This window comes from Stenella coeruleoalba (genome assembly GCF_951394435.1).
Source record: "Stenella coeruleoalba genome assembly, contig: scaffold_69, whole genome shotgun sequence".
NCBI classification, from domain to species: Eukaryota; Metazoa; Chordata; class Mammalia; order Artiodactyla; family Delphinidae; genus Stenella; species Stenella coeruleoalba.
In genome coordinates this window covers 1,306,077-1,332,326 of record NW_027645992.1, presented here as the reverse complement: position 1 = coordinate 1,332,326, position 26,250 = coordinate 1,306,077, and the positions used below count along the sequence as shown (strand labels likewise).

Here is a 26,250-nt window from a genome sequence, read left to right as displayed (position 1 = left end):
TCACCGAACCTCTCCAATCCTATCACTGCTGCGTTTATGCCCCTGTACACATGCTTGATTCTCTTTCGGAGACATAGCAATCCATAGGTTTTAAGATACTTACTAGTCAGGTACATTCTTAGGCGTTTAATATGGGGTGTTGAGTCCATTTCGTTGAGCAAGGAGTATCTCTTGTCTCTTCCGTATTTGGCTTAAGGAACTTTATCTGTGCTCATTTCAATCTCTGGTTTTATGCAGCATCCCAACTCACCTTTACCCTTAAGCAAGCATAAGTTGGTTTTCTAAATTTGAGACCCTGTTCTGTTCTGTAATTCAGTTCCTGTGTAGCCAAGTTTACATTCCGTGTATTACTGATATCTTATGATGTTTCTTTTTCTGTGTGACTTATTTCAGTTAGAATCATCATACCTGAATCCACTCATTGTGCTGCTAAGGGCCTGATGACACAGATTTCATTGCTGAGTGATATTGCTTTGTAAGTAAATACCACAACTTCTTTATCCATTTTTCACTTTCTGCGATGTTGAACTTGTACTGTAAACGAGGTTCTTGTAAACAGAGCCGTTCCAAACTTTGGGGTGGCTGTGTCTTTTTGATTTTAATTTCCCTAAGCTATAGGACCATAAGTTGCAGTGCCCTAGGCTCTGTTGCTTTGTTTTTTAGATGTTTCAGGAAACACCATACACTTCTCCCGAGTGTCTGTTGGCAATTTACATCCCGCCCATCAGCATAACAAGGCTCCCAGTTCTCCATGGCCTGTCCTGCCTTTCTGGATTTTACACTTTTTTCAGATGGCCCTTTTGACCAGAGGGAAGTGAGACTTCATTGTAGTGCAGATTTCCTTTGTAAGTTTGCTTGGTTTTCCAAAAAGTGCGTATGCGTTTTTTCCTGAATATATTCAGGAAAAAACGCATACGCCCTTTTTGGCCAAGTGCATCATTGTGGACGTTCTGCCTCTTTTCCTATGCTTTCAGTGCAATTCCAGTCTACCTCCTGAAATCGGTTTCCTGCAATTCTGCCCCGCTTTCAAGTCCTCTTGGCAGCCTTACTTCAGTATATTTTTGGACGATAGCTGTCATTTATAACTCTGCAGGTTTGTGAATTACAGTGCCCCTGAGCTCCTTTCTTCAACTCGCTTTCTTGTGAGCTGGCCGCAACACCGCAGGATGGCTTCAGGCCCTTATCTGGTTCCGGCACGGCACGCTGAGCCTTTGGTTATTTCCTGTTCCTGGTGGGAAATGAGAGTTAAATTTGCCCGTCCAGACACCTCCAGCTAGCCTCTCATTGGTTCTCGCTATTCCTGTTCATCTTCCGTAGAAATTGCAAACTGGGCCAAACAGGAGGTTAAAGGGACTGACTCTCCAAGTCGGGAGAGTGTTAGTAAAGCGTCTGGAATGTTGCACCCGAGTACCAGGGTACGAAAACTGAGACATATTTGAACACGTCTCCCGATCACATGGTTGATCATACTCTGGGTTCCACATGCATGTTTTAGCTGAAGGAAGAATACCTTAAACCTGGGTAGTTGAAACCCGTGGAATGGGTACCATGCAATATGACTTCAAAGGGTCTTCATTTGCTCACCGAACCTCTCCAATCCTATCACTGCTGCGTTTATGCCCCTGTACACATGCTTGATTCTCTTTCGGAGACATAGCAATCCATAGGTTTTAAGATACTTACTAGTCAGGTACATTCTTAGGCGTTTAATATGCGGTGTTGAGTCCATTTCGTTGAGCAAGGAGTAGCTCTTGTCTATTCCATATTTGACTTAAGGAACTTTATCTGTGCTCATTTCAATCTCTGGTTTTATGCAGCACCCCAACTCACCTTTCCCCTTAAGCAAGCATAAGTTGGTTTTCTAAATTTGAGACCCTGTTCTGTTCTGTAATTCAGTTCCTGTGTAGCCAAGTTTCCATTCCGTGTATTACTGATATCTTATGATGTTTCTTTTTCTGTGTGACTTATTTCAGTTAGAATCATCATACCTGAATCCACTCATTGTGCTGCTAAGGGCCTGATGACATAGATTTCATTGCTGAGTGATATTGCTTTGTAAGTGAATACCACAACTTCTTTATCCATTTTTCACTTTCTGCGATGTTGAACTTGTACTGTAAACGAGGTTCTTGTAAACAGAGCCGTTCCAAACTTTGCGGTGGCTGTGTCTTTTTGATTTTAATTTCCCTAAGCTATAGGACCATAAGTTGCAGTGCCCTAGGCTCTGTTGCTTTGTTTTTTAGATGTTTCAGGAAACACCATACACTTCTCCCGAGTGTCTGTTGGCAATTTACATCCCGCCCATCAGCATAACAAGGCTCCCAGTTCTCCATGGCCTGTCCTGCCTTTCTGGATTTTACACTTTTTTCAGATGGCCCTTTTGACCGGGGGGAAGTGAGACTTCATTGTAGTGCAGATTTCCTTTGCAAGCTTGCTTGGTTGGCCAAAAAGGGCGTATGCGTTTTTTCCTGAATATATTCAGGAAAAAACGCATACGCCCTTTTTGGCCAAGTGCATCATTGTGGACGTTCTGCCTCATTTCCTATGCTTTCAATGCAATTCCAGTCTACCTCCTGAAATCGGTTTCCTGCAATTCTGCCCCGCTTTCAAGTCCTTTTGGCAGCCTTACTTCAGTCTATTTTTGGACGATAGCTGTCATTTATAACTCTGCAGGTTTGTGAATTACAGTGCCCCTGAGCTCCTTTCTTCAACTCGCTTTCTTGTGACCTGGCCGCAACACCGCAGGATGGCTTCAGGCCCTAATCTGGTTCCGGCACGGCACGCTGAGCCTTTGGTTATTTCCTCTTCCTGGTGGGAAATGAGAGTTAAATTTGCCTGTCCAGACACCTCCAGCTAGTCTCTCATTGGTTCTCGCTATTCCTGTTCATCTTCCGCAGAAATTGCAAACTGGGCCAAACAGGAGGTTAAAGGCGTTGACTCTCCAAGTGGGGAGAGTGTTAGTAAAGTGTCTGGAATGTTGCACCCGAGTACCAGGGGAGGAAAACTGAGACATATTTGAACACGTCTCCCGTTCACATGGTTGATCATACTTGGGTTCCACATGCATGTTTTAGCTGAAGGAAGAATACCTTAAACCTGGTGAGTTAAGACCCGTGTAATGGGTACCATGCAATATGACTTCAAAGGGTCTTCATTTGCTCACCAAACCTCTCCAATCCTATCACTGCTGCGTCTATGCCCCTGTACACATGCTTGATTCTCTTTCGGAGACATAGCAATCCATAGGTTTTAAGATACTTACTAGTCAGGTACATTCTTAGGCGTTTAATATGCGGTGTTGAGTCCATTTCGTTGAGCAAGGAGTAGCTCTTGTCTATTCCATATTTGGCTTAAGGAACTTTATCTGTGCTCATTTCAATCTCTGCTTTTATGCAGCACCCCAACTCACCTTTCCCCTTAAGCAAGCATAAGTTGGTTTTCTAAATTTGAGACCCTGTTCTGTTCTGTAATTCAGTTCCTGTGTAGCCAAGTTTACATTCCGTGTATTACTGATATCTTATGATGTTTCTTTTTCTGTGTGACTTATTTCAGTTAGAATCATCATACCTGAATCCACTCATTGTGCTGCTAAGGGCCTGATGACACAGATTTCATTGCTGAGTGATATTGCTTTGTAAGTAAATACCACAACTTCTTTATCCATTTTTCACTTTCTGCGATGTTGAACTTGTACTGTAAACGAGGTTCTTGTAAACAGAGCCGTTCCAAACTTTGGGGTGGCTGTGTCTTTTTGATTTTAATTTCCCTAAGCTATAGGACCATAAGTTGCAGTGCCCTAGGCTCTGTTGCTTTGTTTTTTAGATGTTTCAGGAAACACCATACACTTCTCCCGAGTGTCTGTTGGCAATTTACATCCCGCCCATCAGCATAACAAGGCTCCCAGTTCTCCATGGCCTGTCCTGCCTTTCTGGATTTTACACTTTTTTCAGATGGCCCTTTTGACCAGAGGGAAGTGAGACTTCATTGTAGTGCAGATTTCCTTTGCAAGTTTGCTTGGTTGGCCAAAAAGGGCGTATGCGTTTTTTCCTGAATATATTCAGGAAAAAACGCATACGCCCTTTTTGGCCAAGTGCATCATTGTGGTCGTTCTGCCTCTTTTCCTATGCTTTCAATGCAATTCCAGTCTACCTCCTGAAATCGGTTTCCTGCAATTCTGCCCCGCTTTCAAGTCCTCTTCGCAGGCTTACTTCAGTATATTTTTGGACGATAGCTGTCATTTATAACTCTGCAGGTTTGTGAATTACAGTGCCCCTGAGCTCCTTTCTTCAACTCGCTTTCTTGTGAGCTGGCCGCAACACCGCAGGATGGCTTCAGGCCCTTATCTGGTTCCGGCATGGCACGCTGACCCTCTGGTTATTTCCTGTTCCTGGTGGGAAATGAGAGTTAAATTTGCCCGTCCAGACACCTCCAGCTAGTCTCTCATTGGTTCTCGCTATTCCTGTTCATCTTCCGCAGAAATTGCAAACTGGGCCAAACAGGAGGTTAAAGGCGCTGACTCTCCAAGTCGGGAGAGTGTTAGTAAAGCGTCTGGAATGTTGCACCCAAGTACCAGGGGAGGAAAACTGAGACATATTTGAACACGTCTCCCGTTCACACGGATGATCATACTCTTGGTTCCACATGCATGTTTTAGCTGAAGGAAGAATACCTTAAACCTGGGTAGTTGAAACCCGTGGAATGGGTACCATGCAATATGACTTCAAAGGGTCTTCATTTGCTCACCGAACCTCTCCAATCCTATCACTGCTGCGTTTATGCCCCTGTACACATGCTTGATTCTCTTTCGGAGACATAGCAATCCATAGGTTTTAAGATACTTACTAGTCAGGTACATTCTTAGGCGTTTAATATGCGGTGTTGAGTCCATTTCGTTGAGCAAGGAGTAGCTCTTGTCTATTCCATATTTGACTTAAGGAACTTTATCTGTGCTCATTTCAATCTCTGGTTTTATGCAGCACCCCAGCTCACCTTTACCCTTAAGCAAGCATAAGTTGGTTTTCTAAATTTGAGACCCTGTTCTGTTCTGTAATTCAGTTCCTGTGTAGCCAAGTTTACATTCCGTGTATTACTGATATCTTATGATGTTTCTTTTTCTGTGTGATTTATTTCAGTTAGAATCATCATACCTGAATCCACTCATTGTGCTGCTAAGGGCCTGATGACACAGATTTCATTGCTGAGTGATATTGCTTTTTAAGTAAATACCACAACTTCTTTCTCCATTTTTCACTTTCTGCGATGTTGAACTTGTACTGTAAACGAGGTTCTTGTAAACAGAGCCGTTCCAAACTTTGGGGTGGCTGTGTCTTTTTGATTTTAATTTCCCTAAGCTATAGGACCATAAGTAGAAGTGCCCTAGGTTCTGTTGCTTTGTTTTTTAGATGTTTCAGGAAACACCATACACTTCTCCCAAGTGGTTGTTGGCAATTTACATCCCGCCCATCAGCATAACAAGGCTCCCAGTTCTCCATGGCCTGTCCTGCCTTTCTGGATTTTACACTTTTTTCAGATGGCCCTTTTGACCGGGGAGAAGTGAGACTTCATTGTAGTGCAGATTTCCTTTGCAAGCTTGCTTGGTTGGCCAAAAAGGGCGTATGCGTTTTTTCCTGAATATATTCAGGAAAAAACGCATACGCCCTTTTTGGCCAAGTGCATCATTGTGGACGTTCTGCCTCTTTTCCTATGCTTTCAATGCAATTCCAGTCTACCTCCTGAAATCGGTTTCCTGCAATTCTGCCCCGCTTTCAAGTCCTCTTGGCAGCCTTACTTCAGTCTATTTTTGGACGATAGCTGTCATTTATAACTCTGAAGGTTTGTGAATTACAGTGCCCCTGAGCTCCTTTCTTCAACTCGCTTTCTTGTGAGCTGGCCGCAACACCGCAGGATGGCTTCAGGCCTTAATCTGGTTCCGGCACGGCACGCTGAGCCTTTGGTTAATTCCTCTTCCTGGTGGGAAATGAGAGTTAAATTTGCCCGTCCAGACACCTCCAGCTAGTCTCTCATTGGTTCTCGCTATTCCTGTTCATCTTCCGCAGTAATTGGAAACTGGGCCAAACAGGAGGTTAAAGGGACTGACTCTCCAAGTCGGGAGAGTGTTAGTAAAGCATCTGGAATGTTGCACCCGAGTACCAGGGTACGAAAACTGAGACATATTTGAACACGTCTCCCGATCACATGGTTGATCATACTCTGGGTTCCACATGCATGTTTTAGCTGAAGGAAGAATACCTAAAACCTGGGTAGTTGAAACCCGTGGAATGGGTACCATGCAATATGACTTCAAAGGGTCTTCATTTGCTCACCGAACCTTTCCAATCTTATCACTGCTGCGTTTACGCCCCTGTACACATGCTTGATTCTCTTTCGGAGACATAGCAATCCATAGGTTTTAAGATACTTACTAGTCAGGTACATTCTTAGGTGTTTAATATGCGGTGTTGAGTCCATTTCGTTGAGCAAGGAGTAGCTCTTGTCTATTCCATATTTGGCTTAAGGAACTTTATCTGTGCTCATTTCAATCTCTGGTTTTATGCAGCACCCCAACTCACCTTACCCCTTAAGCAAGAATAAGTTGGTTTTCTAAATTTGAGACCCTGTTCTGTTCTGTAATTCAGTTCCTGTGTAGCCAAGTTTACATTCCGTGTATTACTGATATCTTATGATGTTTCTTTTTCTGTGTGACTTATTTCAGTTAGAATCATCATACCTGAATCCACTCATTGTGCTGCTAAGGGCCTGATGACACAGATTTCATTGCTGAGTGATATTGCTTTGTAAGTAAATACCACAACTTCTTTCTCCATTTTTCACTTTCTGCGATGTTGAACTTGTACCGTAAACGAGGTTCTTGTAAACAGAGCCGTTCCAAACCTTGGGGTGGCTGTGTCTTTTTGATTTTAAATTCCCTAAGCTATAGGACCATAAGTGGAAGTGCCCTAGGCTCTGTTGCTTTGTTTTTTAGATGTTTCAGGAAACACCATACACTTCTCCCGAGTGGTTGTTGGCAATTTACATCCCGCAAATCAGCATAACAAGGCTCCCAGTTCTCCATGGCCTGTCCTGCCTTTCTGGATTTTACACTTTTTTCAGATGGCCCTTTTGACCGGGGGGAAGTGAGACTTCATTGTAGTGCAGATTTCCTTTGCAAGCTTGCTTGGTTGGCCAAAAAGGGCGTATGCGTTTTTTTCCTGAATATATTCAGGAAAAAACGCATACGCCCTTTTTGGCCAAGTGCATCATTGTGGACGTTCTGCCTCTTTTCCTATGCTTTCAATGCAATTCCAGTCTACCTCCTGAAATCGGTTTCCTGCAATGCTGCCCCGTTTTCAAGTCCTCTTGGCAGCCTTACTTCAGTCTATTTTTGGACGATAGCTGTCATTTATAACTCTGCAGGTTTGTGAATTACAGTGCCCCTGAGCTCCTTTCTTCAACTCGCTTTCTTGTGAGCTGGCCGCAACACCGCAGGATGGCTTCAGGCCCTTATCTGGTTCCGGCACGGCACGCTGAGCCTTTGGTTATTTCCTGTTCCTGGTGGGAAATGAGAGTTAAATTTGCCCGTCCAGACACCTCCAGCTAGTCTCTCATTGGTTCTCGCTATTCCTGTTCATCTTCCGCAGAAATTGCAAACTGGGCCAAACAGGAGGTTAAAGGCGCTGACTCTCCAAGTCGGGAGAGTGTTAGTAAAGCGTCTGGAATGTTGCACCCGAGTACCAGGGTACGAAAACTGAGACATATTTGAACACGTCTCCCGTTCACACGGATGATCATACTCTTGGTTCCACATGCATGTTTTAGCTGAAGGAAGAATACCTTAAACCTGGGTAGTTGAAACCCGTGGAATGGGTACCATGCAATATGACTTCAAAGGGTCTTCATTTGCTCACCGAACCTCTCCAATCCTATCACTGCTGCGTTTATGCCCCTGTACACATGCTTGATTCTCTTTCGGAGACATAGCAATCCATAGGTTTTAAGATACTTACTAGTCAGGTACATTCTTAGGCGTTTAATATGGGGTGTTGAGTCCATTTCGTTGAGCAAGGAGTATCTCTTGTCTCTTCCGTATTTGGCTTAAGGAACTTTATCTGTGCTCATTTCAATCTCTGGTTTTATGCAGCATCCCAACTCACCTTTACCCTTAAGCAAGCATAAGTTGGTTTTCTAAATTTGAGACCCTGTTCTGTTCTGTAATTCAGTTCCTGTGTAGCCAAGTTTACATTCCGTGTATTACTGATATCTTATGATGTTTCTTTTTCTGTGTGACTTATTTCAGTTAGAATCATCATACCTGAATCCACTCATTGTGCTGCTAAGGGCCTGATGACACAGATTTCATTGCTGAGTGATATTGCTTTGTAAGTAAATACCACAACTTCTTTATCCATTTTTCACTTTCTGCGATGTTGAACTTGTACTGTAAACGAGGTTCTTGTAAACAGAGCCGTTCCAAACTTTGGGGTGGCTGTGTCTTTTTGATTTTAATTTCCCTAAGCTATAGGACCATAAGTTGCAGTGCCCTAGGCTCTGTTGCTTTGTTTTTTAGATGTTTCAGGAAACACCATACACTTCTCCCGAGTGTCTGTTGGCAATTTACATCCCGCCCATCAGCATAACAAGGCTCCCAGTTCTCCATGGCCTGTCCTGCCTTTCTGGATTTTACACTTTTTTCAGATGGCCCTTTTGACCAGAGGGAAGTGAGACTTCATTGTAGTGCAGATTTCCTTTGTAAGTTTGCTTGGTTTTCCAAAAAGTGCGTATGCGTTTTTTCCTGAATATATTCAGGAAAAAACGCATACGCCCTTTTTGGCCAAGTGCATCATTGTGGACGTTCTGCCTCTTTTCCTATGCTTTCAGTGCAATTCCAGTCTACCTCCTGAAATCGGTTTCCTGCAATTCTGCCCCGCTTTCTAGTCCTCTTGGCAGCCTTACTTCAGTATATTTTTGGACGATAGCTGTCATTTATAACTCTGCAGGTTTGTGAATTACAGTGCCCCTGAGCTCCTTTCTTCAACTCGCTTTCTTGTGAGCTGGCCGCAACACCGCAGGATGGCTTCAGGCCCTAATCTGGTTCCGGCACGGCACACTGAGCCTTTGGTTATTTCCTCTTCCTGGTGGGAAATCAGAGTTAAATTTGCCCGTCCAGACACCCCCAGCTAGCCTCTCATTGGTTCTCGCTATTCCTGTTCATCTTCCGCAGAAATTGCAAACTGGGCCAAACAGGAGGTTAAAGGCGCTGACTCCCCAAGTGGGGAGAGTGTTAGTAAAGCGTCTGGAATGTTGCACCCGAGTACCAGGGGAGGAAAACTGAGACATATTTGAACACGTCTCCCGTTCACATGGTTGATCATACTTGGGTTCCACATGCATGTTTTAGCTGAAGGAAGAATACCTAAAACCTGGGTAGTTGAAACCCGTGGAATGGGTACCATGCAATATGACTTCAAAGGGTCTTCATTTGCTCACCGAACCTCTCCAATCCTATCACTGCTGCGTTTATGCCCCTGTACACATGCTTGATTCTCTTTCGGAGACATAGCAATCCATAGGTTTTAAGATACTTACTAGTCAGGTACATTCTTAGGCGTTTAATATGCGGTGTTGAGTCCATTTCGTTGAGCAAGGAGTAGCTCTTGTCTATTCCATATTTGGCTTAAGGAACTTTATCTGTGCTCATTTCAATCTCTGGTTTTATGCAGCACCCCAACTCACCTTTACCCTTAAGCAAGCATAAGTTGGTTTTCTAAATTTGAGACCCTGTTCTGTTCTGTAATTCAGTTCCTGTGTAGCCAAGTTTACATTCCGTGTATTACTGATATCTTATGATGTTTCTTTTTCTGTGTGACTTATTTCAGTTAGAATCATCATACCTGAATCCACTCATTGTGCTGCTAAGGGCCTGATGACACAGATTTCATTGCTGAGTGATATTGCTTTGTAAGTAAATACCACAACTTCTTTATCCATTTTTCACTTTCTGCGATGTTGAACTTGTACTGTAAACGAGGTTCTTGTAAACAGAGCCGTTCCAAACTTTGGGGTGGCTGTGTCTTTTTGATTTTAAATTCCCTAAGGTATAGGACCATAAGTGGAAGTGCCCTAGGCTCTGTTGCTTTGTTTTTTAGATGTTTCAGGAAACACCATACACTTCTCCCGAGTGGTTGTTGGCAATTTACATCCCGCCCATCAGCATAACAAGGCTCCCAGTTCTCCATGGCCTGTCCTGCCTTTCTGGATTTTACACTTTTTTCAGATGGCCCTTTTGACTGGGGGGAAGTGAGACTTCATTGTAGTGCAGATTTCCTTTGCAAGCTTGCTTGGTTGGCCAAAAAGGGCGTATGCGTTTTTTCCTGAATATATTCAGGAAAAAACGCATACGCCCTTTTTGGCCAAGTGCATCATTGTGGACGTTCTGCCTCTTTTCCTATGCATTCAATGCAATTCCAGTCTACCTCCTGAAATCGGTTTCCTGCAATTCTGCCCCGCTTACAAGTCCTCTTGGCAGCCTTACTTCAGTCTATTTTTGGACGATAGCTGTCATTTATAACTCTGCAGGTTTGTGAATTACAGTGCCCCTGAGCTCCTTTCTTCAACTCGCTTTCTTGTGACCTGGCCGCAACACCGCAGGATGGCTTCAGGCCCTAATCTGGTTCCGGCACGGCACACTGAGCCTTTGGTTATTTCCTCTTCCTGGTGGGAAATGAGAGTTAAATTTGCCCGTCCAGACTCCTCCAGCTAGCCTCTCATTGGTTCTCGCTATTCCTGTTCATCTTCCGCAGAAATTGCAAACTGGGCCAAACAGGAGGTTAAAGGGACTGACTCTCCAAGTGGGGAGAGTGTTAGTAAAGCGTCTGGAATGTTGCACCCGAGTACCAGGGGAGGAAAACTGAGACATATTTGAACACGTCTCCCGTTCACATGGTTGATCATACTTGGGTTCCACATGCATGTTTTAGCTGAAGGAAGAATACCTAAAACCTGGGTAGTTGAAACCCGTGGAATGGGTACCATGCAATATGACTTCAAAGGGTCTTCATTTGCTCACCGAACCTCCCCAATCCTATCACTGCTGCGTTTATGCCCCTGTACACATGCTTGATTCTCTTTCGGAGACATAGCAACCCATAGGTTTTAAGATACTTACTAGTCAGGTACATTCTTAGGCGTTTAATATGCGGTGTTGAGTCCATTTCGTTGAGCAAGGAGTAGCTCTTGTCTATTCCATATTTGGCTTAAGGAACTTTATCTGTGCTCATTTCAATCTCTGGTTTTATGCAGCACCCCAACTCACCTTTCCCCTTAAGCAAGCATAAGTTGGTTTTCGAAATTTGAGACCCTGTTCTGTTCTGTAATTCAGTTCCTGTGTAGCCAAGTTTACATTCCGTGTATTACTGATATCTTATGATGTTTCTTTTTCTGTGTGACTTATTTCAGTTAGAATCATCATACCTGAATCCACTCATTGTGCTGCTAAGGGCCTGATGACACAGATTTCATTGCTGAGTGATATTGCTTTGTAAGTAAATACCAGAACTTCTTTATCCATTTTTCACCTTCTGCGATGTTGAACTTGTACTGTAAACGAGGTTCCTGTAAACAGAGGCGTCCCAAACTTTGGGGTGGCTGTGTCTTTTTGATTTTAATTTCCCTAAGCTATAGGACCATAAGTGGAAGTGCCCTAGGCTCTGTTGCTTTGTTTTTTAGATGTTTCAGGAAACACCATACACTTCTCCCGAGTGTCTGTTGGCAATTTACATCCCACCCATCAGCATAACAAGGCTCCCAGTTCTCCATGACCTGTCCTGCCTTTCTGGATTTTACACTTTTTTCAGATGGCCCTTTTGACCGGGGGGGGGGGGAAGTGAGACTTCATTGTAGTGCAGATTTCCTTTGCAAGCTTGCTTGGTTGGCCAAAAAGGGCGTATGCGTTTTTTCCTGAATATATTCAGGAAAAAACGCATACGCCCTTTTTGGCCAAGTGCATCATTGTGGACGTTCTGCCTCTTTTCCTATGCTTTCAATGCAATTCCAGTCTACCTCCTGAAATCGGTTTCCTGCAATTCTGCCCCGCTTTCAAGTCCTCTTGGCAGCCTTACTTCAGTCTATTTTTGGACGATAGCTGTCATTTATAACTCTGCAGGTTTGTGAATTACAGTGCCCCTGAGCTCCTTTCTTCAACTCGCTTTCTTGTGAGCTGGCCGCAACACCACAGGATGGCTTCAGGCCCTAATCTGGTTCCGGCACGTCACGCTGAGCCTTTGGTTAATTCCTCTTCCTGGTGGGAAATGAGAGTTAAATTTGCCCGTCCAGACACCTCCAGCTAGTCTCTCATTGGTTCTCGCTATTCCTGTTCATCTTCCGCAGAAATTGCAAACTGGGCCAAACAGGAGGTTAAAGACACTGACTCTCCAAGTCGGGAGAGTGTTAGTAAAGCGTCTGGAATGTTGCACCCGAGTACCAGGGTACGAAAACTGAGACATATTTGAACACGTCTCCCGATCACATGGTTGATCATACTTGGGTTCCACATGCATGTTTTAGCTGAAGGAAGAATACCTAAAACCTGGGTAGTTGAAACCCGTGGAATGGGTACCATGCAATATGACTTCAAAGGGTCTTCATTTGCTCACCGAACCTCTCCAATCCTATCACTGCTGCGTTTATGCCCCTGTACACATGCTTGATTCTCTTTCGGAGACATAGCAATCCATAGGTTTTAAGATACTTACTAGTCAGGTACATTCTTAGGCGTTTAATATGCGGTGTTGAGTCCATTTCGTTGAGCAAGGAGTAGCTCTTGTCTATTCCATATTTGACTTAAGGAACTTTATCTGTGCTCATTTCAATCTCTGGTTTTATGCAGCACCCCAACTCACCTTTACCCTTAAGCAAGCATAAGTTGGTTTTCTAAATTTGAGACCCTGTTCTATTCTGTAATTCAGTTCCTGTGTAGCCAAGTTTCCATTCCGTGTATTACTGATATCTTATGATGTTTCTTTTTCTGTGTGACTTACTTCAGTTAGAATCATCATACCTGAATCCACTCATTGTGCTGCTAAGGGCCTGATGACACAGATTTCATTGCTGAGTGATATTGCTTTGTAAGTAAATACCACAACTTCTTTATCCATTTTTCACTTTCTGCGATGTTGAACTTGTACTGTAAACGAGGTTCTTGTAAACAGAGCCGTTCCAAACTTTGGGGTGGCTGTGTCTTTTTGATTTTAATTTCCCTAAGCTATAGGACCATAAGTGGAAGTGCCCTAGGTTCTGTTGCTTTGTTTTTTAGATGTTTCAGGAAACACCATACACTTCTGCGGAGTGTCTGTTGGCAATTTACATCCCGCCCATCAGCATAACAAGGCTCCCAGTTCTCCATGGCCTGTCCTGCCTTTCTGGATTTTACACTTTTTTCAGATGGCCCTTTTGACCGGGGGGAAGTGAGACTTCATTGTAGTGCAGATTTCCTTTGCAAGCTTGCTTGGTTGGCCAAAAAGTGCGTATGCGTTTTTTCCTGAATATATTCAGGAAAAAACGCATACGCCCTTTTTGGCCAAGTGCATCATTGTGGACGTTCTGCCTCTTTTCCTATGCTTTCAATGCAATTTCAGTCTACCTCCTGAAATCGGTTTCCTGCAATTCTGCCCCGCTTTCAAGTCCTCTTGGCAGCCTTACTTCAGTCTATTTTTGGACGATAGCTGTCATTTATAACTCTGCAGGTTTGTGAATTACAGTGCCCCTGAGCTCCTTTCTTCAACTCGCTTTCTTGTGACCTGGCCGCAACACCGCAGGATGGCTTCAGGCCCTAATCTGGTTCCGGTACGGCACGCTGAGCCTTTGGTTATTTCCTCTTCCTGGTGGGAAATGAGAGTTAAATTTGCCCGTCCAGACACCTACAGCTAGCCTCTCATTGGTTCTCACTATTCCTGTTCATCTTCCGCAGAAATTGCAAACTGGGCCAAACAAGAGGTTAAAGGCGCTGACTCTCCAAGTGGGGAGAGTGTTAGTAAAGCGTCTGGAATGTTGCACCCGAGTACCAGGGGAGGAAAACTGAGACATATTTGAACATGTCTCCCGATCACATGGTTGATCATACTCTGGGTTCCACATGCATGTTTTAGCTGAAGGAAAAATACCTAAAATCTGGGTAGTTGAAACCCGTGGAATGGGTACCATGCAATATGACTTCAAAGGGTCTTCATTTGCTCACTGAACCTCTCCAATCCTATCACTGCTGCGTTTATGCCCCTGTACACATGCTTGATTCTGTTTCGGAGACATAGCAATCTATAGGTTTTAAGATACTTACTAGTCAGGTACATTCTTAGGCGTTTAATATGCGGTGTTGAGTCCATTTCGTTGAGCAAGGAGTAGCTCTTGTCTATTCCATATTTGGCTTAAGGAACTTTATCTGTGCTCATTTCAATCTCTGGTTTTATGCAGCACCCCAACTCACCTTTCCCCTTAAGCAAGCATAAGTTGGTTTTCTAAATTTGAGACCCTGTTCTGTTCTGTAATTCAGTTCCTGTGTAGCCAAGTTTCCATTCCGTGTATTACTGATATCTTATGATGTTTCTTTTTCTGTGTGACTTATTTCAGTTAGAATCATCATACCTGAATCCACTCATTGTGCTGCTAAGGGCCTGATGACATAGATTTCATTGCTGAGTGATATTGCTTTGTAAGTAAATACCACAACTTCTTTATCCATTTTTCACTTTCTGCGATGTTGAACTTGTACTGTAAACGAGGTTCTTGTAAACAGAGCCGTTCCAAACTTTGGGGTGGCTGTGTCTTTTTGATTTTAATTTCCCTAAGTTATAGGACCATAAGTGGAAGTGCCCTAGGTTCTGTTGCTTTGTTTTTTAGATGTTTCAGGAAACACCATACACTTCTCCCCAGTGTCTGTTGGCAATTTACATCCCGCCCATCAGCATAACAAGGCTCCCAGTTCTCCATGGCCTGTCCTGCCTTTCTGGATTTTACACTTTTTTCAGATGGCCCTTTTGACCGGGGGGAAGTGAGACTTCATTGTAGTGCAGATTTCCTTTGCAAGCTTGCTTGGTTGGCCAAAAAGGGCGTATGCGTTTTTTCCTGAATATATTCAGGAAAAAACGCATACGCCCTTTTTCGCCAAGTGCATCATTGTGGACGTTCTGCCTCTTTTCCTATGCTTTCAATGCAATTCCAGTCTACCTCCTGAAATCGGTTTCCTGCAATTCTGCCCCGCTTTCAAGTCCTCTTGGCAGCCTTACTTCAGTCTATTTTTGGACGATAGCTGTCATTTATAACTCTGCAGGTTTGTGAATTACAGTGCCCCTGAGCTCCTTTCTTCAACTCGCTTTCTTTTGAGCTGGCCGCAACACCGCAGGATGGCTTCAGGCCCTAATCTGGTTCCGGTACGGCACACTGAGCCTTTGGTTATTTCCTCTTCCTGGTGGGAAATGAGAGTTAAATTTGCCCATCCAGACACCTCCAGCTAGCATCTCATTGGTTCTCGCTATTCCTGTTCATCTTCCGGAGAAATTGCAAACTGTGCCAAACAGGAGGTTAAAGGCGCTGACTCTCCAAGTGGGGAGAGTGTTAGTAAAGCGTCTGGAATGTTGCACCCGAGTACCAGGGTACGAAAACTGAAACATATTTGAACACGTCTCCCGATCACATGGTTGATCATACTCTGGGTTCCACATGCATATTTTAGCTGAAGGAAGAATCCCTAAAACCTGGGTAGTTGAAACCCGTGGAATGGGTACAATGCAATATGACTTCAAAGGGTCTTCATTTGCTCACCGAACCTCTCCAATCCTATCACTGCTGCGTTTATGCCCCTGTACACATGCTTGATTCTCTTTCGGAGACATAGCAATCCATAGGTTTTAAGATACTTACAGTCAGGTACATTCTTAGGCGTTTAATATGCGGTGTTGAGTCCATTTCATTGAGCAAGGAGTAGCTCTTGTGTATTCCATATTTGGCTTAAGGAACTTTATCTGTGCTCATTTCAATCTCTGGTTTTATGTAGCAACCCAACTCACCTTTCCCCTTAAGCAAGCATAAGTTGGTTTTCTAAATTTGAGAACCTGTTCTGTTTTGAAATTCAGTTCCTGTGTAGCCAAGTTTACATTCCGTGTATTAGTGATATCTTATGATGTTTCTTTTTCTGTGTGACTTATTTCAGTTACAATCATCGTACCTGAATCTACTCATTATGCTGCTACTGGCCTGATGACATAGATTTCATTGCTGAGTGATACTGCATTGTACGTAAATACCACAACTTCTTTATCCATTTTTCACTTTCTGTGATGTTGAACTTGTACTGTAAACGAGGTTCTTGTAAACAGAGGCGTCCCAAACTTTGGAGTCGCTGTGTCTTTTTGATTTTAATTTCCCTAACCTATAGGACCATAAGTGGAAGTGCCCTAGGCTCTGTTGCTTTGTTTTTTAGATGTTTCAGGAAACACCATACACTTCTCCCGAGTGTCTGTTGGCAATTTACATCCCGCCCATCAGCATAACAAGGCTCCCAGTTCTCCATGGCCTGTCCTGCCTTTCTGGATTTTACACTTTTTTCAGATGGCCCTTTTGACCGGGGGGAAGTGAGACTTCATTGTAGTGCAGATTTCCTTTGCAAGCTTGCTTGGTTGGCCAAAAAGGGCGTATGCGTTTTTTCCTGAATATATTCAGGAAAAAATGCATACGCCCTTTTTGGCCAAGTGCATCATTGTGGACGTTCTGCCTCTTTTCCTATGCTTTCAATGCAATTCCAGTCTACCTCCTGAAATCGGTTTCCTGCAATTCTGCCCCGCTTTCAACTCCTCTTGGCAGCCTTACTTCAGTATATTTTTGGACGATAGCTGTCATTTATTACTCTGCAGGTTTGTGAATTACAGTGCCCCTGAGCTCCTTTCTTCAACTCGCTTTCTTGTGAGCTGGCCGAAACACCGCAGGATGGCTTCAGGCCCTAATCTGGTTCCGGCACGGCACACTGAGCCTTTGGTTATTTCCTCTTCCTGGTGGGAAATCAGAGTTAAATTTGCCCGTCCAGACACCCCCAGCTAGCCTCTCATTGGTTCTCGCTATTCCTGTTCATCTTCCGCAGAAATTGCAAACTGGGCCAAACAGGAGGTTAAAGGCGCTGACTCCCCAAGTGGGGAGAGTGTTAGTAAAGCGTCTGGAATGTTGCACCCGAGTACCAGGGGAGGAAAACTGAGACATATTTGAACACGTCTCCCGTTCACATGGTTGATCATACTTGGGTTCCACATGCATGTTTTAGCTGAAGGAAGAATACCTAAAACCTGGGTAGTTGAAACCCGTGGAATGGGTACCATGCAATATGACTTCAAAGGGTCTTCATTTGCTCACCGAACCTCTCCAATCCTATCACTGCTGCGTTTATGCCCCTGTACACATGCTTGATTCTCTTTCGGAGACATAGCAATCCATAGGTTTTAAGATACTTACTAGTCAGGTACATTCTTAGGCGTTTAATATGCGGTGTTGAGTCCATTTCGTTGAGCAAGGAGTAGCTCTTGTCTATTCCATATTTGGCTTAAGGAACTTTATCTGTGCTCATTTCAATCTCTGGTTTTATGCAGCACCCCAACTCACCTTTACCCTTAAGCAAGCATAAGTTGGTTTTCTAAATTTGAGACCCTGTTCTGTTCTGTAATTCAGTTCCTGTGTAGCCAAGTTTACATTCCGTGTATTACTGATATCTTATGATGTTTCTTTTTCTGTGTGACTTATTTCAGTTAGAATCATCATACCTGAATCCACTCATTGTGCTGCTAAGGGCCTGATGACACAGATTTCATTGCTGAGTGATATTGCTTTGTAAGTAAATACCACAACTTCTTTATCCATTTTTCACTTTCTGCGATGTTGAACTTGTACTGTAAACGAGGTTCTTGTAAACAGAGCCGTTCCAAACTTTGGGGTGGCTGTGTCTTTTTGATTTTAAATTCCCTAAGGTATAGGACCATAAGTGGAAGTGCCCTAGGCTCTGTTGCTTTGTTTTTTAGATGTTTCAGGAAACACCATACACTTCTCCCGAGTGGTTGTTGGCAATTTACATCCCGCCCATCAGCATAACAAGGCTCCCAGTTCTCCATGGCCTGTCCTGCCTTTCTGGATTTTACACTTTTTTCAGATGGCCCTTTTGACTGGGGGGAAGTGAGACTTCATTGTAGTGCAGATTTCCTTTGCAAGCTTGCTTGGTTGGCCAAAAAGGGCGTATGCGTTTTTTCCTGAATATATTCAGGAAAAAACGCATACGCCCTTTTTGGCCAAGTGCATCATTGTGGACGTTCTGCCTCTTTTCCTATGCATTCAATGCAATTCCAGTCTACCTCCTGAAATCGGTTTCCTGCAATTCTGCCCCGCTTTCAAGTCCTCTTGGCAGCCTTACTTCAGTCTATTTTTGGACGATAGCTGTCATTTATAACTCTGAAGGTTTGTGAATTACAGTGCCCCTGAGCTCCTTTCTTCAACTCGCTTTCTTGTGACCTGGCCGCAACACCGCAGGATGGCTTCAGGCCCTAATCTGGTTCCGGCACGGCACACTGAGCCTTTGGTTATTTCCTCTTCCTGGTGGGAAATGAGAGTTAAATTTGCCCGTCCAGACTCCTCCAGCTAGCCTCTCATTGGTTCTCGCTATTCCTGTTCATCTTCCGCAGAAATTGCAAACTGGGCCAAACAGGAGGTTAAAGGGACTGACTCTCCAAGTGGGGAGAGTGTTAGTAAAGCGTCTGGAATGTTGCACCCGAGTACCAGGGGAGGAAAACTGAGACATATTTGAACACGTCTCCCGTTCACATGGTTGATCATACTTGGGTTCCACATGCATGTTTTAGCTGAAGGAAGAATACCTAAAACCTGGGTAGTTGAAACCCGTGGAATGGGTACCATGCAATATGACTTCAAAGGGTCTTCATTTGCTCACCGAACCTCCCCAATCCTATCACTGCTGCGTTTATGCCCCTGTACACATGCTTGATTCTCTTTCGGAGACATAGCAATCCATAGGTTTTAAGATACTTACTAGTCAGGTACATTCTTAGGCGTTTAATATGCGGTGTTGAGTCCATTTCGTTGAGCAAGGAGTAGCTCTTGTCTATTCCATATTTGGCTTAAGGAACTTTATCTGTGCTCATTTCAATCTCTGGTTTTATGCAGCACCCCAACTCACCTTTCCCCTTAAGCAAGCATAAGTTGGTTTTCGAAATTTGAGACCCTGTTCTGTTCTGTAATTCAGTTCCTGTGTAGCCAAGTTTACATTCCGTGTATTACTGATATCTTATGATGTTTCTTTTTCTGTGTGACTTATTTCAGTTAGAATCATCATACCTGAATCCACTCATTGTGCTGCTAAGGGCCTGATGACACAGATTTCATTGCTGAGTGATATTGCTTTGTAAGTAAATACCACAACTTCTTTATCCATTTTTCACTTTCTGCGATGTTGAACTTGTACTGTAAACGAGGTTCTTGTAAACAGAGCCGTTCCAAACTTTGGGGTGGCTGTGTCTTTTTGATTTTAAATTCCCTAAGCTATAGGACCATAAGTGGAAGTGCCCTAGGTTCTGTTGCTTTGTTTTTTAGATGTTTCAGGAAACACCATACACTTCTCCCGAGTGGTTGTTGGCAATTTACATCCCGCCCATCAGCATAACAAGGCTCCCAGTTCTCCATGGCCTGTCCTGCCTTTCTGGATTTTACACTTTTTTCAGATGGCCCTTTTGACCGGGGGGAAGTGAGACTTCATTGTAGTGCAGATTTCCTTTGCAAGCTTGCTTGGTTGGCCAAAAAGGGCGTATGCGTTTTTTCCTGAATATATTCAGGAAAAAACGCATACGCCCTTTTTGGCCAAGTGCATCATTGTGGACGTTCTGCCTCTTTTCCTATGCATTCAATGCAATTCCAGTCTACCTCCTAAAATCGGTTTCCTACAATTCTGCCCCGCTTTCAAGTCCTCTTGGCAGCCTTACTTCAGTCTATTTTTGGACGATAGCTGTCATTTATAACTCTGCAGGTTTGTGAATTACAGTGCCCCTGAGCTCCTTTCTTCAACTCGCTTTCTTGTGAGCTGGCCGCAACACCGCAGGATGGCTTCAGGCCCTAATCTGGTTCCGGCACGGCACACTGAGCCTTTGGTTATTTCCTCTTCCTGGTGGGAAATGAGAGTTAAATTTGCCCGTCCAGACACCTCCAGCTAGCCTCTCATTGGTTCTCGCTATTCCTGTTCATCTTCCGCAGAAATTGCAAACTGGGCCAAACAGGAGGTTAAAGGGACTGACTCTCCAAGTGGGGAGAGTGTTAGTAAAGCGTCTGGAATGTTGCACCCGAGTACCAGGGGAGGAAAACTGAGACATATTTGAACACGTCTCCCATTCACGTGGTTGATCATACTTGGGTTCCATATGCATGTTTTAGCTGAAGGAAGAATACCTAAAACCTGGGTAGTTGAAACCCGTGGAATGGGTACCATGCAATATGACTTCAAAGGGTCTTCATTTGCTCACCGAACCTCTCCAATCCTATCACTGCTGCGTTTATGCCCCTGTACACATGCTTGATTCTCTTTCGGAGACATAGCAATCCATAGGTTTTAAGATACTTACTAGTCAGGGACATACTTAGGCGTTTAATATGCGGTGTTGAGTCCATTTCGTTGAGCAAGGAGTAGCTCTTGTCTATTTCATATTTGGCTTAAGGAACTTTATCTGTGCTCATTTCAATCTCTGGTTTTATGCAGCACCCCAACTCACCTTTCCCCTTAAGCAAGCATAAGTTGGTTTTCTAAATTTGAGACCCTGTTCTGTTCTGTAATTCAGTTCCTGTGTAGCCAAGTTTACATTCCGTGTATTACTGATATCTTATGATGTTTCTTTTTCTGTGTGACTTATTTCAGTTAGAATCATCATACCTGAATCCACTCATTGTGCTGCTAAGGGCCTGATGACACAGATTTCATTGCTGAGTGATATTGCTTTGTAAGTAAATACCACAACTTTTTTCTCCATTTTTCACTTTCTGCGATGTTGAACTTGTACTGTAAACGAGGTTCTTGTAAACAGAGCCGTTCCAAACTTTGGGGTGGCTGTGTGTTTTTGATTTTGAATTCCCTAAGCTATAGGACCATAAGTGGAAGTGCCCTAGGCTCTGTTGCTTTGTTTTTTAGATGTTTCAGGAAACACCATACACTTCTCCCGAGTGGTTGTTGGCAATTTACATCCCGCCCATCAGCATAACAAGGCTCCCAGTTCTCCATGGCCTGTCCTGCCTTTCTGGATTTTACACTTTTTTCAGATGGCCCTTTTGACCGGGGGGAAGTGAGACTTCATTGTAGTGCAGATTTCCTTTGCAAGCTTGCTTGGTTGGCCAAAAAGGGCGTATGCGTTTTTTCCTGAATATATTCAGGAAAAAACGCATACGCCCTTTTTGGCCAAGTGCATCATTGTGGACGTTCTGCCTCTTTTCCTATGCATTCAATGCAATTCCTGTCTACCTCCTGAAATCGGTTTCCTGCAATTCTGCCCCGCTTTGAAGTCCTCTTGGCAGCCTTACTTCAGTCTATTTTTGGACGATAGCTGTCATTTATAACTCTGCAGGTTTGTGAATTACAGTGCCCCTGAGCTCCTTTCTTCAACTCGCTTTCTTGTGACCTGGCCGCAACACCGCAGGATGGCTTCAGGCCCTAATCTGGTTCCGGCACGGCACACTGAGCCTTTGGTTATTTCCTCTTCCTGGTGGGAAATGAGAGTTAAATTTGCCCGTCCAGACACCTCCAGCTAGTCTCTCATTGGTTCTCGCTATTCCTGTTCATCTTCCGCAGAAATTGCAAACTGGGCCAAACAGGAGGTTAAAGGGACTGACTCTCCAAGTGGGGAGAGTGTTAGTAAAGCGTCTGGAATGTTGCACCCGAGTACCAGGGGAGGAAAACTGAGACATATTTGAACATGTCTCCCGTTCACATGGTTGATCATACTCTGGGTTCCACATGCATGTTTTAGCTGAAGGAAGAATACCTAAAACCTGGGTAGTTGAAACCCGTGGAATGGGTACCATGCAATATGACTTCAAAGGGTCTTCATTTGCTCACCGAACCTCTCCAATCCTATCACTGCTGCGTTTATGCCCCTGTACACATGCTTGATTCTCTTTCGGAGACATAGCAATCCATAGGTTTTAAGATACTTACTAGTCAGGTACATTCTTAGGCGTTTAATATGCGGTGTTGAGTCCATTTCGTTGAGCAAGGAGTAGCTCTTGTCTATTCCATATTTGGCTTAAGGAACTTTATCTGTGCTCATTTCAATCTCTGGTTTTATGCAGCACCCCAAATCACCTTTACCCTTAAGCAAGCATAAGTTGGTTTTCTAAATTTGAGACCCTGTTCTGTTCTGTAATTCAGTTCCTGTGTAGCCAAGTTTACATTCCGTGTATTACTGATATCTTATGATGTTTCTATTTCTGTGTGACTTATTTCAGTTAGATTCATCATACCTGAATCCACTCATTGTGCTGCTAAGGGCCTGATGACACAGATTTCATTGCTGAGTGATATTGCTTTGTAAGTAAATACCAGAACTTCTTTATCCATTTTTCACCTTCTGCGATGTTGAACTTGTACTGTAAACGAGGTTCCTGTAAACAGAGGCGTCCCAAACTTTGGGGTGGCTGTGTCTTTTTGATTTTAATTTCCCTAAGCTATAGGACCATAAGTGGAAGTGCCCTAGGCTCTGTTGCTTTGTTTTTTAGATGTTTCAGGAAACACCATACACTTCTCCCGAGTGTCTGTTGGCAATTTACATCCCACCCATCAGCATAACAAGGCTCCCAGTTCTCCATGACCTGTCCTGCCTTTCTGGATTTTACACTTTTTTCAGATGGCCCTTTTGACCGGGGGGGGGGGGAAGTGAGACTTCATTGTAGTGCAGATTTCCTTTGCAAGCTTGCTTGGTTGGCCAAAACGGGCGTATGCGTTTTTTCCTGAATATATTCAGGAAAAAACGCATACGCCCTTTTTGGCCAAGTGCATCATTGTGGACGTTCTGCCTCTTTTCCTATGCTTTCAATGCAATTCCAGTCTACCTCCTGAAATCGGTTTCCTGCAATTCTGCCCCGCTTTCAAGTCCTCTTGGCAGCCTTACTTCAGTCTATTTTTGGACGATAGCTGTCATTTATAACTCTGCAGGTTTGTGAATTACAGTGCCCCTGAGCTCCTTTCTTCAACTCGCTTTCTTGTGAGCTGGCCGCAACACCACAGGATGGCTTCAGGCCCTAATCTGGTTCCGGCACGTCACGCTGAGCCTTTGGTTAATTCCTCTTCCTGGTGGGAAATGAGAGTTAAATTTGCCCGTCCAGACACCTCCAGCTAGTCTCTCATTGGTTCTCGCTATTCCTGTTCATCTTCCGCAGAAATTGCAAACTGGGCCAAACAGGAGGTTAAAGACACTGACTCTCCAAGTCGGGAGAGTGTTAGTAAAGCGTCTGGAATGTTGCACCCGAGTACCAGGGTACGAAAACTGAGACATATTTGAACACGTCTCCCGATCACATGGTTGATCATACTTGGGTTCCACATGCATGTTTTAGCTGAAGGAAGAATACCTAAAACCTGGGTAGTTGAAACCCGTGGAATGGGTACCATGCAATATGACTTCAAAGGGTCTTCATTTGCTCACCAAACCTCTCCAATCCTATCACTGCTGCGTTTATGCCCCTGTACACATGCTTGATTCTCTTTCGGAGACATAGCAATCCATAGGTTTTAAGATACTTACTAGTCAGGTACATTCTTAGGCGTTTAATATGCGGTGTTGAGTCCATTTCGTTGAGCAAGGAGTAGCTCTTGTCTATTCCATATTTGACTTAAGGAACTTTATCTGTGCTCATTTCAATCTCTGGTTTTATGCAGCACCCCAACTCACCTTTACCCTTAAGCAAGCATAAGTTGGTTTTCTAAATTTGAGACCCTGTTCTGTTCTGTAATTCAGTTCCTGTGTAGCCAAGTTTCCATTCCGTGTATTACTGATATCTTATGATGTTTCTTTTTCTGTGTGACTTACTTCAGTTAGAATCATCATACCTGAATCCAATCATTGTGCTGCTAAGGGCCTGATGACACAGATTTCATTGCTGAGTGATATTGCTTTGTAAGTAAATACCACAACTTCTTTATCCATTTTTCACTTTCTGCGATGTTGAACTTGTACTGTAAACGAGGTTCTTGTAAACAGAGCCGTTCCAAACTTTGGGGTGGCTGTGTCTTTTTGATTTTAATTTCCCTAAGCTATAGGACCATAAGTGGAAGTGCCCTAGGTTCTGTTGCTTTGTTTTTTAGATGTTTCAGGAAACACCATACACTTCTCCGGAGTGTCTGTTGGCAATTTACATCCCGCCCATCAGCATAACAAGGCTCCCAGTTCTCCATGGCCTGTCCTGCCTTTCTGGATTTTACACTTTTTTCAGATGGCCCTTTTGACCGGGGGGAAGTGAGACTTCATTGTAGTGCAGATTTCCTTTGCAAGCTTGCTTGGTTGGCCAAAAAGTGCGTATGCGTTTTTTCCTGAATATATTCAGGAAAAAACGCATACGCCCTTTTTGGCCAAGTGCATCATTGTGGACGTTCTGCCTCTTTTCCTATGCTTTCAATGCAATTTCAGTCTACCTCCTGAAATCGGTTTCCTGCAATTCTGCCCCGCTTTCAAGTCCTCTTGGCAGCCTTACTTCAGTCTATTTTTGGACGATAGCTGTCATTTATAACTCTGCAGGTTTGTGAATTACAGTGCCCCTGAGCTCCTTTCTTCAACTCGCTTTCTTGTGACCTGGCCGCAACACCGCAGGATGGCTTCAGGCCCTAATCTGGTTCCGGTACGGCACGCTGAGCCTTTGGTTATTTCCTCTTCCTGGTGGGAAATGAGAGTTAAATTTGCCCGTCCAGACACCTACAGCTAGCCTCTCATTGGTTCTCACTATTCCTGTTCATCTTCCGCAGAAATTGCAAACTGGGCCAAACAAGAGGTTAAAGGCGCTGACTCTCCAAGTGGGGAGAGTGTTAGTAAAGCGTCTGGAATGTTGCACCCGAGTACCAGGGGAGGAAAACTGAGACATATTTGAACATGTCTCCCGATCACATGGTTGATCATACTCTGGGTTCCACATGCATGTTTTAGCTGAAGGAAAAATACCTAAAATCTGGGTAGTTGAAACCCGTGGAATGGGTACCATGCAATATGACTTCAAAGGGTCTTCATTTGCTCACTGAACCTCTCCAATCCTATCACTGCTGCGTTTATGCCCCTGTACACATGCTTGATTCTGTTTCGGAGACATAGCAATCTATAGGTTTTAAGATACTTACTAGTCAGGTACATTCTTAGGCGTTTAATATGCGGTGTTGAGTCCATTTCGTTGAGCAAGGAGTAGCTCTTGTCTATTCCATATTTGGCTTAAGGAACTTTATCTGTGCTCATTTCAATCTCTGGTTTTATGCAGCACCCCAACTCACCTTTCCCCTTAAGCAAGCATAAGTTGGTTTTCTAAATTTGAGACCCTGTTCTGTTCTGTAATTCAGTTCCTGTGTAGCCAAGTTTACCTTCCGTGTATTACTGATAACTTATGATGTTTCTTTTTCTGTGTGACTTATTTCAGTTAGAATCATCATACCTGAATCCACTCATTGTGATGCTAAGGGCCTGATGACATAGATTTCATTGCTGAGTGATATTGCTTTGTAAGTAAATACCACAACTTCTTTATCCATTTTTCACTTTCTGCGATGTTGAACTTGTACAGTAAACGAGGTTCTTGTAAACAGAGGCATCCCAAACATTGGGGTGGCTGTGTCTTTTTGATTTTAATTTCCCTAAGCTATAGGACCATAAGTGGCAGTGCCCTAGGCTCTGTTGCTTTGTTTTTTAGATGTTTCAGGAAACACCATACACTTCTCCCGAGTGGTTGTTGGCAATTTACATCCCGCCCATCAGCATAACAAGGCTCCCAGTTCTCCATGGCCTGTCCTGCCTTTCTGGATTTTACACTTTTTTCAGATGGCCCTTTTGACCGGGGGGAAGTGAGACTTCATTGTAGTGCAGATTTCCTTTGCAAGCTTGCTTGGTTGGCCAAAAAGGGCGTATGCGTTTTTTCCTGAATATATTCAGGAAAAAACGCATACGCCCTTTTTGGCCAAGTGCATCATTGTGGACGTTCTGCCTCTTTTCCTAT

The 26,250-nt window shown here is 43.8% G+C and overlaps 1 long non-coding RNA gene across 16 annotated transcripts in view; it reads left to right on the top strand.

Moving 5' to 3' along the window:
* Positions 1–26,250, top strand: part of LOC307181408 — a 1,608,936-nt gene that overhangs the window by 289,868 nt on the left and 1,292,818 nt on the right. For all 16 annotated transcript variants that reach the window (XR_013826691.1, XR_013826692.1, XR_013826693.1 and 13 more), the window contains exon 3: positions 5,137–5,218. This is a non-coding gene — a long non-coding RNA (uncharacterized lncRNA). The remainder of the gene's footprint in view (positions 1–5,136; positions 5,219–26,250) is intronic.